Below are 13,338 nucleotides of genomic sequence, written 5' to 3' on the forward strand. Positions count from 1 at the left end.
GAACATCCATGTGTTGCTTGCCTTTCTGTCTGTCTGACTTCACTGTGACCTCAGTTTTCATTTCTGTCTTAGTGCAATATGAAATATGTAATAACTACAAGCTTCATGCTAACATTGTGTGTTACCCAAGAAACCTAGAGTCTAAGCAGATTTAATGGAACATCTGGTCATCAATATGTCAGATGTCAACAAGGGCATGATATCACTTACTCCATGTTGCTTTAACTGCTCACATCTCTCCCACTTTGGAAAAAAGGCTGCCGAGCGTGTATCACTTTGGTAATGCAATATTTCTTGTGTGACATTTTACAGCCGTTATCTGCTTGGGATCCACGTGTGTGGTGAAGCGTGGCTAGACATGGAGCATTAAGCTCTAGCTCCTGGGTACAATATAATTACTGCACACAGGCAATTCAGTAAAAGGTGAAATAATTAGCTTCTTAACATAAGATCATATTCAAACAGACATAGTAAGACATTTTCTTTTTGATGTTACTGGGTATTAACATGTCATTCACTTTACCATCACAGTTATTTTTTATTTTTAATAAATATGTCAGTGGGTCCATTTATTAAGAAGATTTAGCCTTGAAAATCGAGCATACACTAGATCTGCTGTTTTAGACCAAAAAAACGATTTATTGTATATAATGCAAATCACTGGCAGTGAGAAATACATTTAGACCAATATTTCTGCTTTCCTTCTGTTGCATTTTAAGATAAATTTCCTTTAAGCCTTTTAAGGGGTAATAAATGGTCTTAAGTTTGCCACTTGTCTAACAACCCAGAGCAACCAATCAGCAGGTAGCATTTACAGATCCGCTGTTAGAAAACAAATATCTGATTCCAGGGGCATTCCGTCCATGAGGCAGCCTATAGGATGCCGCCCCCCCCCCTCCTCCATGCTAAGGTTTTTCATGTTGGAGGGGGCAGAGAGGAGCCACATTGTAAGTGCAGAGAGCACAGTGGTAGTCTCTGCACTAGCAAAGCCTAAATTCCAATTGCTTTTTGTAGCCGCTTTTAACTTCAGGGTGCTTCTTGGCAAAAGTGCCTCTGTCTGATTCCCTTTGACTTTGGCAAAAACTTCATTGTGATGTGTGTTCTTGTTTTATTGCTGAAGGAGGGTAGAAAAGACCTGGTAACGTGGAGGTCCACAGGGCTGTCTAGAAAACAGAAGTAAGAAGCACAGCTTCAGTTATATGTCTCCATTAATTCCATTGCCAAAATCCATGTCGCAGACTTAGGCAACTACCTAAGGCAGGGATACCCAACCTTTTGTTTTACCAGCAAGCCATATTCAATTGTATAGAGAATTGAAGGGCAACTCAAGCTTGAAAAATGGAGGGTGCCATATAGGTGCTGTGATTAGATATTTGGTAGCCAATTCAGTGCATATAAATCTATATTACCAGCATCCTATAGCATTCATTACCCTATAAGGTATGTTGCACATGATTATTATTATAGGAATGCAGCTTTGCTTGTTAGATTGAAAGATATTTTCCCTCTGACATTTGGGCTTACAAACATGTTTTTGTTGTATTTGAATCCTTTCAGATGTAGGAGTTTGGCTTTGGTTGGTGGCAAGTACTGAATTTCTGTTATTATGCAAAAAGTGATGGCACTTTGAAATACTAGATAAAGGGCCCAGAAACACGGAAATTGTAGTTGACTGGGGGCTGCTGTGCTCAGCAGCAGTGGTGGTACTGGTATTAATGTTTTCTTTTATAGTGTTTTTCTATGTAACTGGAAAAAGAGAAAAGTTTTCTAATGAACATTTCTGTCTCACACAGAAACCTTTTCATTCCAGTGTGAGACTAAAGGTGGCCATACACGGGCCGACTATAGCTGCCGATATCGGTCCCTTGGACCGATTCGGCAGCTAATCGGCCCGTGTATGGGGAGAGCAGAGCGGCCTGGCCGACCGATATCTGGCCTGAAATTGGCCAGATCTCGATCGGCCAGGTTAGAAAATCTGGTCGGATCGGGGACCGCATCGGCTCGTTGATGCGGTCCCCGATCCGACTGCCCCATTGCCGCCCACATAATCCGATCGTCTGGCCCCAGGGCCAAACGATCGGATTACTATTTTTTTTACCTAAATGGTCCCCGATATCGCCCACCCGTAGGTGGGGATATCGGGGGAAGATCCGCTCGCTTGGCGACATCGCCAAGCGAGCGGATCTGCTCGTGTATGGCCACCTTTAAACGTTGAGTAATAAACCTTGCATTTTGCATTTACATTTTTGTTTCACAATTCTTTAAATCCTAGCAGTGCTGTCATTGTTTCAGTTTTAATCATATTTCATTAATAACTAAAATTTATATTTCTTTGATGTGTGATACATGTTAGACATGCCTTCCTTGTGTTTGTCTCAGCAGAAATCACACAGCACAAATTATTAATTTTTTTAATGCAGCTAAAAATATTACAGGTTATAGACAGACTTCCTCTGGAAACTTAGGTGGTACTGAATTTCCATTGTATATGGCATATTTCCTTTTGGAAAAACACATGAACACATGATGAACAAGTCGGTCAGATAACCCTCTGTTGTACAATTTCCACAAACCATACGTTGGTTATCACAGCTGCGGAACTGTTGAGAACAGGGAAAATAACTGACTGGCCTTGTATTTAGAACTCCATAAATGATTTGTATGGTTCTTGGTATGTCCAAGCAAAATTCTACAATTTAAAGGGAGAGCATAATTTGGCTTCCGGGTCAGATCAGTCCCATTCATAGGTTTAAATGCAAACTTGCATATAAATGATGCCTCTAGTGCCAAGTCACCTTTACCAATTTGCTACTTAAATATACAGTCAAATAAAAGTCAATGCAAGTCACATTTTATATATAATTTTGAATTTAAATTAATGAAAAGAAAACACTTCAGACAAGAGATGACTGAACGTTTTGCAATGATTCATATTTTGGCATTATTAAGGAGTAACTACTTTCATATAATTAATTTTGGCTGAAAAAACACAGAAGTCAAGTCAACATCAAGTTCAACCCCTCCAAATGACCCCCCAGGTGCATATATATGTACACATAGCTATACAGACCTATAAATGCACTACCTTCCAGATCAAGTCAGCAGCTCATTGGCCCATGTGTGGGGGCACCAAACAGGCCTGACTGACCAATATCTGGCCAAAAAATAGGTAGATATTTATTGGGCAGGTTTGATTTTTCCATCAGATTGAGGACTGCATCTGAGTGTTGTTGTGGTCAATGTCCTCACTGCCTGCCTAGCAGCAAATATGATCTGAGCCAAACAACTGGATCAGCCAGATATTGCCCATCTCAAGGTGGGCATATCAGCAAAAGATCCACTCATTTGGCAGCCTTACTAAATGAAAAGGATCTTGAAATATATAGCCAGCTCAAGCAACAAGTTTTAGAGGCACACTGAAGTTGAAAAGGTGAATCCACACAGATCTCACATACACAGGGTATAGATGAAAGAGAGGAGCACATTATACTAAATACTTACTGTTTATTTCCCCCAAAACTTGCCAGTCCATAACCTCTCACTTTGTATTTATAGTCCACATTTGTCTGATCTGAAACTGCCCAGAGCCTTCCACGAAAGCTTTGAAAAGCTCTGGATTTTTAATAATATTGTTCCAAATGAAGATATACATACATACACAACATATTAAGATAATATAAGCTATCACAGTCCATTTTGTTTGCAGGAGGGTAATATATCCCTCATCTATACTTTTTAATATTAAGGTAATTAAAGCTAGTAAACTGAAGCTGTTAATGCCAAATATTTGCAGTTCATATTTGTACAACACAATTAGACAAAGGAAGCTGTACTGCAGGTAAAAACATGTTTCAAACCAAATTAATGAAGTTGTTTTTGGGGGGTATAAATGTCCTGGCAAAGCTTGCAGTCATAGCAACTTTAAACCTGCACTTTGCTGTCTGGGTATACTTCATTGTCTCAGTAAAACAGTACTATGATTAAGAGCAATGCACTGTTTCTGCCTACACAGTAATCATGGGTTTCATATGGCTTGAGTTCAGCAAGACCATTAGGCCAGCTTTTATGTAATAGAAGGGTCTGGCATTTTTATAGTGAGCATAGTACCCCATCATGAAACATTCGTCATTCCTATAATATTCTGTGGAGAGTACTTATTACATGAGATGAATGCTAGTTACGCAGTGAAAACAGTTTTCAAACACTGTAATGGCCAGGCCTTTCTAGATTAGAATAGAAAATGAAGCATTTCCCTAGTCCAGAATTGTAAAAGTGTTGTATAGTATTGGAGAACTAGCAAGGCTTTGTAAGCTAGCATACTTCACTGTGTTTGGGTGGATTTTACTATTAAATAATGTAATACACTCTCAGAAAATCAAATACTGCAATCTGGCTTAGTATTAAAACTTCTATCTAGTCACTATAGGTTAAAGTATCCTAGGCATAGGAGCAGTCCTGAAATCAAAATGGAGGACAAATACAGATTGGAAAAAACAATTAAAGGAGAAGGAAAGGTACAAACTAAGTAAGCTTTATGAGAAAGGTCTATGTAAATAGAGCCATAAGCACTCACAGAAAGTCCTCTATCAAAAAAAACACAGGATTTCTTTTCTTCTTTTTTGTAAACATATTGTTCGGGTGTCTGACTTCCTCTCTCATAAAAATCCTTAAAGGACAAGGAAAGGCAAAGTCTTTAATCGCTTACCTGGTGCCCCTGTTAGGAGAAAACAACACCAGCCCGGGGTACCTGCAGCGAGCGCTTCCTCCTCCCTGTTTGTTTTGGAAGGACTAAACGACCGGCGCATGCACAGTAGAGTGAAAAGCCGACTTCTCTGTTAAAGTTCCACTATTCACTCTACTGCGCATGCGCGCGCGAGCAAAGCAGGAAGCGCTGCAGGTACCCCGGGCTGGTCCTGTTCTCTCCGAACAGGGGCACCAGCCGGGGTAAAAGGTAGGCGATTTAAGTCACTTGGGGGTGCCTAACATTTTGGGTAGATATCGGTCGGGCAGGCCCATCGGGAGTGCCCATACACGGGCCGATTAGCTGCCGCATCAGTCCAAAGGGACCAATATCGGCAGCTATTATCGGCCCATGTATGGGGACCTTTACACTGAGCTTTACTCCATTTTGAAAATGTCGGGAAAAAATGTTGTTAAAAACGCCGTTTAAACGACAAATTCACAAAAGTGTCTGTAAACTGTCTTTCTTTCACCAAAAACAGAAAAGTGGCGGTTGAGTCGGAATTTAGGCGGATTTCTGTTTGTGAATCTGGAGAAAGTGTTTTCCACCAGTTTTTCCACCACTTTTACTCCAAAAAAGGGCTACCTCCACTTTTGTGAATTCCCCATGCACTAATGTAATTTATATTTGATGTTTAATTTTAATGGCCACTAACCAGGCAGTGGTTTACATGAAGATGAATCAGAGAGGCCTGAAGAAAAATATGGAAAATAAACACCATTAAGTAGTTATCATGAATTCAGAATGATGGGAAAACAACCCATTTTTTTCAGCACAAAAAAAACAAAAGCAGTTAGAAGAGTTCAACTACTATCCCAAAGGCAGAAGTTAAGCAATACAGGAGACAATGCAATAGAGAAACTAATGCCAATGGGCGTATTGGGTGACGGGGAGGGAATCCAGGTTAAATATTGCAAACCCTGTCAACCTCTAGTTGCACCTTCCACACCAATGATTTACTTTTAGACATAAGAGTATAGTGGCAAAGTTTTATATTTTTTTAAAAGGTTGCTATTTATACTTGCATATGGGAAAGGATCTGTGTCATAGCAATATTACTTTTTCTGTCTCCTTTCCGTCAAAAAAATAAATTGGCAGTCCAGCCATGTTTTATGGCTGAAATTCCTAGTGTGCAAATGACTGTACCACTGTAGCATGTGGAGCGGCTTGAATAGAAAAAAATGTAATTGAGAAAGCGAGAGATAAGAACACGTAAATAATGCAAATACTGGGTGTAAATAGGATTCATAGAATACCTTTAACGCTTTGTAAAACATCAGGTTAACTTGGGCTGTAAGTTAAACACTTGTAGAATGTTGATCCATGGCATTATCTGATTGCCCTCTAGGAGGAACAAAGTATTTCTTTTAAATTCCTGAAGGAAAATGTTACCACTCCAATGGATTTTATTTGGTCATTTTATTCTTTTATTGCCTTCTTTTGTACGAGCAATGCTGCTGAAGGGTGGGGTAGCAGAGGAGGCAGTTGCCTGTTGTATACTTGCCTTTCCCAGCAATAATGGTGCCTTTATTGATGCCCTAATTGTGATATCCTTTGCCTGCTGTGTCCATATTCATAGCTATTAGATACTCCTAATTTGTTTTACAGACATTGTTTTAAACTATTGTTTTATAATAACTGTAAAATGTTTATGACCAGGAACATAATATGCAGGACTGCTTGCCATTCCCTATAGCAGTAATAACCACATCTGGTGGAATTAGATATGCCTTCCCAGCATCAACATGCTACTGGAAATGGGTTTATAAGCACATTGCACTTTGTATGATACAAACAACATAACTCAAATCCTGCCAGGAACCGTCACAAGTGAACGGCATGGCTAACATTTTTGTGGCAGAAAACACAGGTCTATATATCAGCAACTTCTCTAACTGATCATTGCAGATTAAGTTGGCCTTAGCATGACTCTAACCTAAGCATGTAATAGGAATTCTAAACTTTGTGCTGCTATATGACCTACAGAGCTGCTTGTTGGGCCAGATACGCTTAAGGTGGCCACACACGTGGAGATTTTCGATCTTTCGTGCGACCATCGGACCCTCCACAGACATTCAGGGCTGAATCGTCAGATATGGAGGTAGAAACAATAGGATTTCTGCCCATTCAGCCCTGAAGGTAGATTTTGCTCAGGTGCCTTCAATGGCGCCAGATCAAAATCTTTTAACCTGCCCGATCGGCGAGTCGACCGATATCTGCAGCCTTATGCGATATTGGTCACCTCGCCAAGTCACCATACATGCACCGAATATCGTACGAAACGAGGTCACAGACACCTTAAAAGGGTTGTTCACCTTAAAAATTAACTTTTCGGATGACATAGACAGTGATATTCTGATACAATTTGCAATTGGTCTTCATATTTTATCATTTATTGCACCTAATCCAGAATTTGGTTCAGGATTCGGCCAAGATTCAGCCTTTTTCAGCAGAATTCAGATTCAGGCGAACCCACGCTTGTGGCCAAACCGAATCTGAATCCCTAAAATCATATGCCTTTTTGTCAAATAAACATGGATTTGGTTCAGTATTAGGCCACATCTTTTTACAAAGCATTCGGGGTTCGAGCAAATTTAAAAATTTGTTGTTTTGAAATATTTAGCTTTTTGTTCAGCAGCTCACCAGTTTGGAAATTCAGCACATATCTGGTTGCTAGGCTCTAAATTACCTTAGTTACCAGGCAATGGGTTGAATGAGAGGCTGGAATATGAGCATAGAGGACCCGAAAAGAAAAATAAGTAATAAAAAAACAACAACAGCAATACAATCTTAATCTCATAAAACAATCCTTTTTGGCTGCTGGGATCAATGACCCCCTTTTGAAAGCTGGAAAGAATCAGAAGATGAAAGCGTAACTAAAAAACTATACAAAATAAAAAAATAAAGGCAAATTGCAAAGTTGCTAAGAATAGACCATTCTATACCATACAAAAAGTTAACTTAAAGGTGAACTACCCCTTTAATGACCATATAAAAGTCAAGCAACGCCAAGGTGACTTTTACTATGTTTAGCTTTAAATTAAAGGGGTACATTTAAACAAAAGGTACATTTTTTACAAGATTCAGTGAGTCCTGTGACATCATTAAGTACTTTTTATTACATGAAATATTAGGGGTTATCCACGGCTCTAATATCCTTGTGTTTGCAAAAGGGGGGTTAATTTTGAGACATATAACATTACTAAACACTAATAATCATTGATGACACCACTAAGCATGAGTAATAGGGAGATATATATATTACAGGACAGACATGGCTATTGTACATTATTATATATTAATTTATTTGTACCTTGTGGCGCAATGTTTTGTGGTGGGTACATAATTATGCATGACTGCATTTAGGGAGGAGGGTTGTAATCTCTCTTTCATGTGATTTAATGTATATACCATGGAAAAATTAAAACCAGTGAAAGGAGTACATACCCCCCCCCCCCCCCCCCCAAACCATTTGCAGAGTGAGCACTATTTTGTCTTAATACAACTTCCACTATGGGGCTACTGTATATTGTGTGCAACTGCTTCTTCCTGAATGTGTTAGAAATCATATGGGCAGCAGGACTAGGCATTCCCCCACTGACTAGCAAGTGTTGCCTGAGAAACTCCACAATTGCAACAGTAGGGAAGAACTCCAGGGCATTTCTATGGATTGCCACGTAGCCCATAAAAGACAAGTGAAAGGGCTATTAAATAATCAGTTCAGGTACTGCTACTGCAAGGCTTATTAGTAAGCAGTTCAGCTGCAAACACTGACGCTGCATTGAAATAAATGTTATCCAAGCCATACCTACAGCCTGTGTATTTCAGTGGTGTAAAGCACTGATGAAATGGTACAGCTGCCCTAGCAATCACTTTTATAAACAAGACAGGTAAGTAGTAATACATTAACGTTGTTTGTGCTTCAAATTTATTAAAAAGTCTCTTATTGAGAGTTGCAGTTTGCTTATATTAAAACAAAAAAAAAAGGTAATAGAAAAAAGTGCTTAAGGGCTGAGTTTCAGATTCATTGTCTGTCCTGGTGAGTTATGGTAAACTTTATGTACTTGGCTTCATGAAAACCTGCAACGTGTTCAGTCCACCTGTTTTACTAATGAGAAGATGATCAACTGATGCCCAGAAGCTGTTGTGAAATGTAGGAAAAAATCTGAAGAATGTCTAAACCTAGCCATAAAAATGCTATAATTTTACCCATCAGAGAAACCATCCAAGTGCAAAAATGACTCATTTACAAGTGCAAATGCATTATATGAACTTGACTGTAAATGTTTTTTGCAATAAGCATTTTACGGGAAAAGATAGGTATATTACTTTACCAATAAAGAGAACTATTTGCAGAGATCAGCATTTGTTTTTACTAACATCGCTGGTGCCAGCAGCTTATTGGTCTGTGTATGAGGCTCACCGACGGGCCTGCTTGACTGATACAGGCTAATATCAATTAGGTAGGTTTTATTTCCCAGTTTGCCGATTACTATATCTGATAGGCCTCTGTAGGCATCTCTGTATGATCAGATTGTTGGTCCCAGAGCCAAAGATCAAATCAGCCTGATTTGGCCCAGTGTGTGGGTGGCAAAATTTGCAGAGGTCCCAAACAAGTGCATCAGGGCCCAATTTGGCCATATGCAGGGCCAAATTAGTCTGTTCTGATTCTTGGCCCTGGGATTTGGGCACCACCCATGTATGGCCACCTTAGTTTCTGGATCTCATTGGCTGAAGCAAGGTCCTACAATATGTCCTACATTACCTACAATTCCTGAGTTAGACTGGTCCTACCTCATAACTTTTTTGTCATGCACGGCAACTTGAATATATTTTAGGACAGTGTAGGTTCTCCAATGGCCACTTGTCATTGGTATATCAAGCTGCAAACAATCTGGAACAGCACCACTATTTCTTTAAAAAATAAAATGCCTTTATTGTTTGTAGCTGGTCATCATACCTTACCAAGAGACATTCTCCTGACCTAAAGGTGGCCACACACATGGCGATTTTCGATCTTTCGTGCGACCATCGGTAGATGGTAAGTAGATGGAAGTAGATGGTAAGTTTATGTACAAAAACAACCAGTAAACCTTCATTTTATCCTTCATGTGAAGACATCTTTTTTATATATCTATTTTCCTTGACGAAATTTGATGTGCTGGCTCAGGAGCAGTTGAGCTGAGTGCACTTAATCCTTTGGTATATTACATGCTAACTCAGTGCAGCCAACAAAGCTGTATAGGGAAGCCTTGTGCCTAATGTTAGCATAAGGTGGCTTGTAAGTATGTATGTATGTATAACTTTATTTATAAAGCGCCACAAGGGTACGCAGCGCTGTACAATCTTACAAAATACAAAATTTCACACAGGGAGGACAAGTGTTATAATAAATAAATACAATAAATATATATATATAAATACACAGGGAGTAAGTGCCATGTGGTATGAGACACAGTAGGAAAGAGGTCCCTGCCCCATAGAGCTTACAATCTTTAAAATATTGCTACTGATCCACAGTTTCTCAACGCGAAGGGAAATGTAGGTAGAGAAACAGCTTGGTATGACATTCTAGTTTGGCTAAATTAGACATAAGTAGCACTGAAAATCAGTAGATGGAGACAACATAAATGAGAAGGGTTTATGGGACAAGTTAAAACCAGTTGCGGCTAGCTGGGCCTCTCTGAGAACAATAGAGGTGTTAGCCCTGCAAACTGGGATGCAATAAAAGCTCTCTCTTTCTTTTGTGTGAGTTTGCCTGTCTACTATGAGATTCAATTATGCCCCGAGACTGTTATCCCTGGCAAAGCAAACACCAGCCTGGACTCAGTTAAAGTGTGAACGCAAGAGCATTTTTGTGCTGGGTGTTAAAAACCTATCAAGAGAAATGTAAATCTAGGCATTTGGGATTTTCCTTTCTTGGCATACTTGCTGTGGATAAGAAACTTTCCACCGCAAGGCATCATTTTCATTTCTTCCACATATTTTGTTACCGCAGAGTTAGGAATTATTTGTCCGTTTCAACATACAGAGTAATGGTGATATGAAGGCAGCCAGCAGAAATGAATAATAATGTGTGTATTGTGAGATAATTGGGTTTATCAGCATGCCTGGCAGCAATATCTTGCAAGGCCACAGACAGGCACAGTGTTCTTTTCCTGATTTATCTCATTACTTAAATAGCTAGGTTTTACTGCAATTCTGCTCAAACAGCAATCATGTAACTTTTATTTTCCCAAATACAGAAACCACTCATCTGTTGCACTACATACAGTTGCATTTATTTTTATTTGTATCTTATTGCTAGTTATATAGTGTCATATCAAACTGATATGATGGTATTTACTCAGAAATGTCGCAGAATTTCCACAGAATTTCATTATAGGTTATCTTACCATTGCAGCAGGACTATGTTTTTATTATTAGCATACCACTGAAATCTTATCAAAGAGAGCAAAAGTTTTCCCAGAGTCTCACAGCACAGTGCTTCCTGGAAAGCAGAAGCTATGTAAACTGTGGCCATATGAAGGAAAAATGTACTAAAGAAGAGAGGACAGAGAATGCATGCATATTTTAAAGGTGGCCATACACTGAAAGCTCATTTGGCAAAATACCCAATATGCCCATCGTGGGTGGGCGATAACGGATTGATACAATTGCTTGGCCTGAGTGGACATTTTGGGACGAGGAACTCATCAACTAACCAATACTCTCCTCACTCCAATTTGATTTTAAAACCTTCCCAATAGAAATCTGCCCAATTTTCAACCAAATATCGGTTGGACAGGGCCCCATACAAAGGCCGATCATCTGATGACTTTGTCTGTCAGCACCTTTTATCTCCTTATGTATGGCCACCTTTAGACCCAAATACAAATGCTTTTAGACTTTCATTAATCTGTATAAGTTACACATGCAGGTTCTACTGGGACAGGTTCTGTTTTTGTTCCATAATAATGTTAACCACATTTATATTTCCCCCATAATCGTAGGTTGCAATTTAATGCCTGAAATACAACATTAATAATCAATATTCCATCCATGCCTAGGTTATGCTTATTAATGTTTTTTTTCAGGTATTGTCTGCATTTCTTGTACGTTGCCAGACTGTAAGCAGGAAATATAATTACAGTAGATGGATTATGGATGGCGTATTAGCTTGGAAACCTTGTATATTTACCTGGTAATAAGACTTGTGTTACATGTTTGATTGACTCAGTGAACATAATCCATACATCAGTTATTACCTAACAATACACATTCCCCAGGCTAAAATCAAAGCATTCATAAATCATTGAAAATAAAAAAAAAATGTTCTGGCTACTGCTGACAGTAAGTAACCAGATCTGATATGTTGTGGGTCCAAGGTGCTTCTCTAAGCCTGAGGCTTAAAAGTTTACACTGTAATTTAATATCATCAAGCGTTTTAATTCATTCCTCCTAGAATAACTATAAATCATGTATAAAATATATTATCATATTTTTTGGATAATTGCTAAATCCTTTTATCCAGTTTATGTTTCAAACATAAGCAAAAATATGCCTGAAAACAATTTAGCACATTAAAAAATCTTTTCCATTATGAAATATTATTCATTGCTTTAAACAAACATTGCTTAAGTATTTCCTTGTGATCTTTTTCATTGCCTTATAGTATGGCCACCCATGGGTTGCTTTTGGCAGCTACTTTGGACATTTTTGACAAAAGGTGACAAATAATTAGCTAGGCATGGATTCGTGGCAAATTTCCGTGTTTCGGCATTGCCGAATTATTTGGTGGATTATTTCTGTGTCAAAAAAAATTGCATCAAAAAAAAAATGTTGTGTGTGTTGTTTTTTTGTTACAAAAATTGCCATTTTCATAAAAAAAAATGACGAGCGCGACAAATTTTTTTTGACATGCAACATTTTCTCTGTTACGCGGATTTTTCGCCATTCATGCCAAACTTTTCAAAGATAATCTTATTGTCCATTTAACACATGAAACTCTTTTTAGGTAGGACCTTAATGAACTCATGCATTGGATGTGCCCTTATGTATATTAAATGGGAATCAGCGGTGTAACTATAAAGGGAGCATACCCCGTGGTCACAGGGCACCCAAGGAAATAGGGGGCCCAGTCCACAGGGTCAGCTCTCTCTATAAGCACATTTCTTCTGAGAGCATGTGTGCACTCGCTCGGGCAGGCAGTGGGGGCGGACATGTGAGGGAGGAGCGTCGAATTTCAGGCTCTTCCCAAAATTCTTTGCGTGGGGACCCAGCAGCACTTCAGTACACCCCTATTGGGAATACACTGACATTCTGTACATTAAATAACACAAATCATATAACTACACTGTACTATGGAACTACATTGTGCATACCCCCCAACTGTCCCGCTTTCTGTGGGACTGTCCCGGATTTTCTAGCACATCCCGCTGTCCTGGATAGTTAAATGAATGTCCCGCATTTCCGGGACATTCATTGAACTATCAGGGGCAGCGGGATGTGCTGGCTCTTTCTTGTGCGGCTCTTTCTTCTTCTGCGGCGGCGACAGGCCCTTTTATAAGGTTGTACCCCGACGTCACACGTACACACGGGGCGCAACCTTATAAAAG

At 39.2% G+C, this 13,338-nt stretch overlaps 1 long non-coding RNA gene across 1 annotated transcript in view; it reads right to left on the reverse strand.

Moving 5' to 3' along the window:
* Nucleotides 1-618: 618 nt before the first annotated feature.
* LOC116410431 overlaps nucleotides 619-13,338 on the reverse strand; it is a 28,123-nt gene continuing 15,403 nt past the window's right edge. The window contains exon 2 of the long non-coding RNA XR_004222403.1: nucleotides 619-1,163. This is a non-coding gene — a long non-coding RNA (uncharacterized LOC116410431). The remainder of the gene's footprint in view (nucleotides 1,164-13,338) is intronic.

Source organism: Xenopus tropicalis, chromosome 4, assembly GCF_000004195.4.
Source record: "Xenopus tropicalis strain Nigerian chromosome 4, UCB_Xtro_10.0, whole genome shotgun sequence".
Lineage (NCBI taxonomy): Eukaryota > Metazoa > Chordata > Amphibia > Anura > Pipidae > Xenopus > Xenopus tropicalis.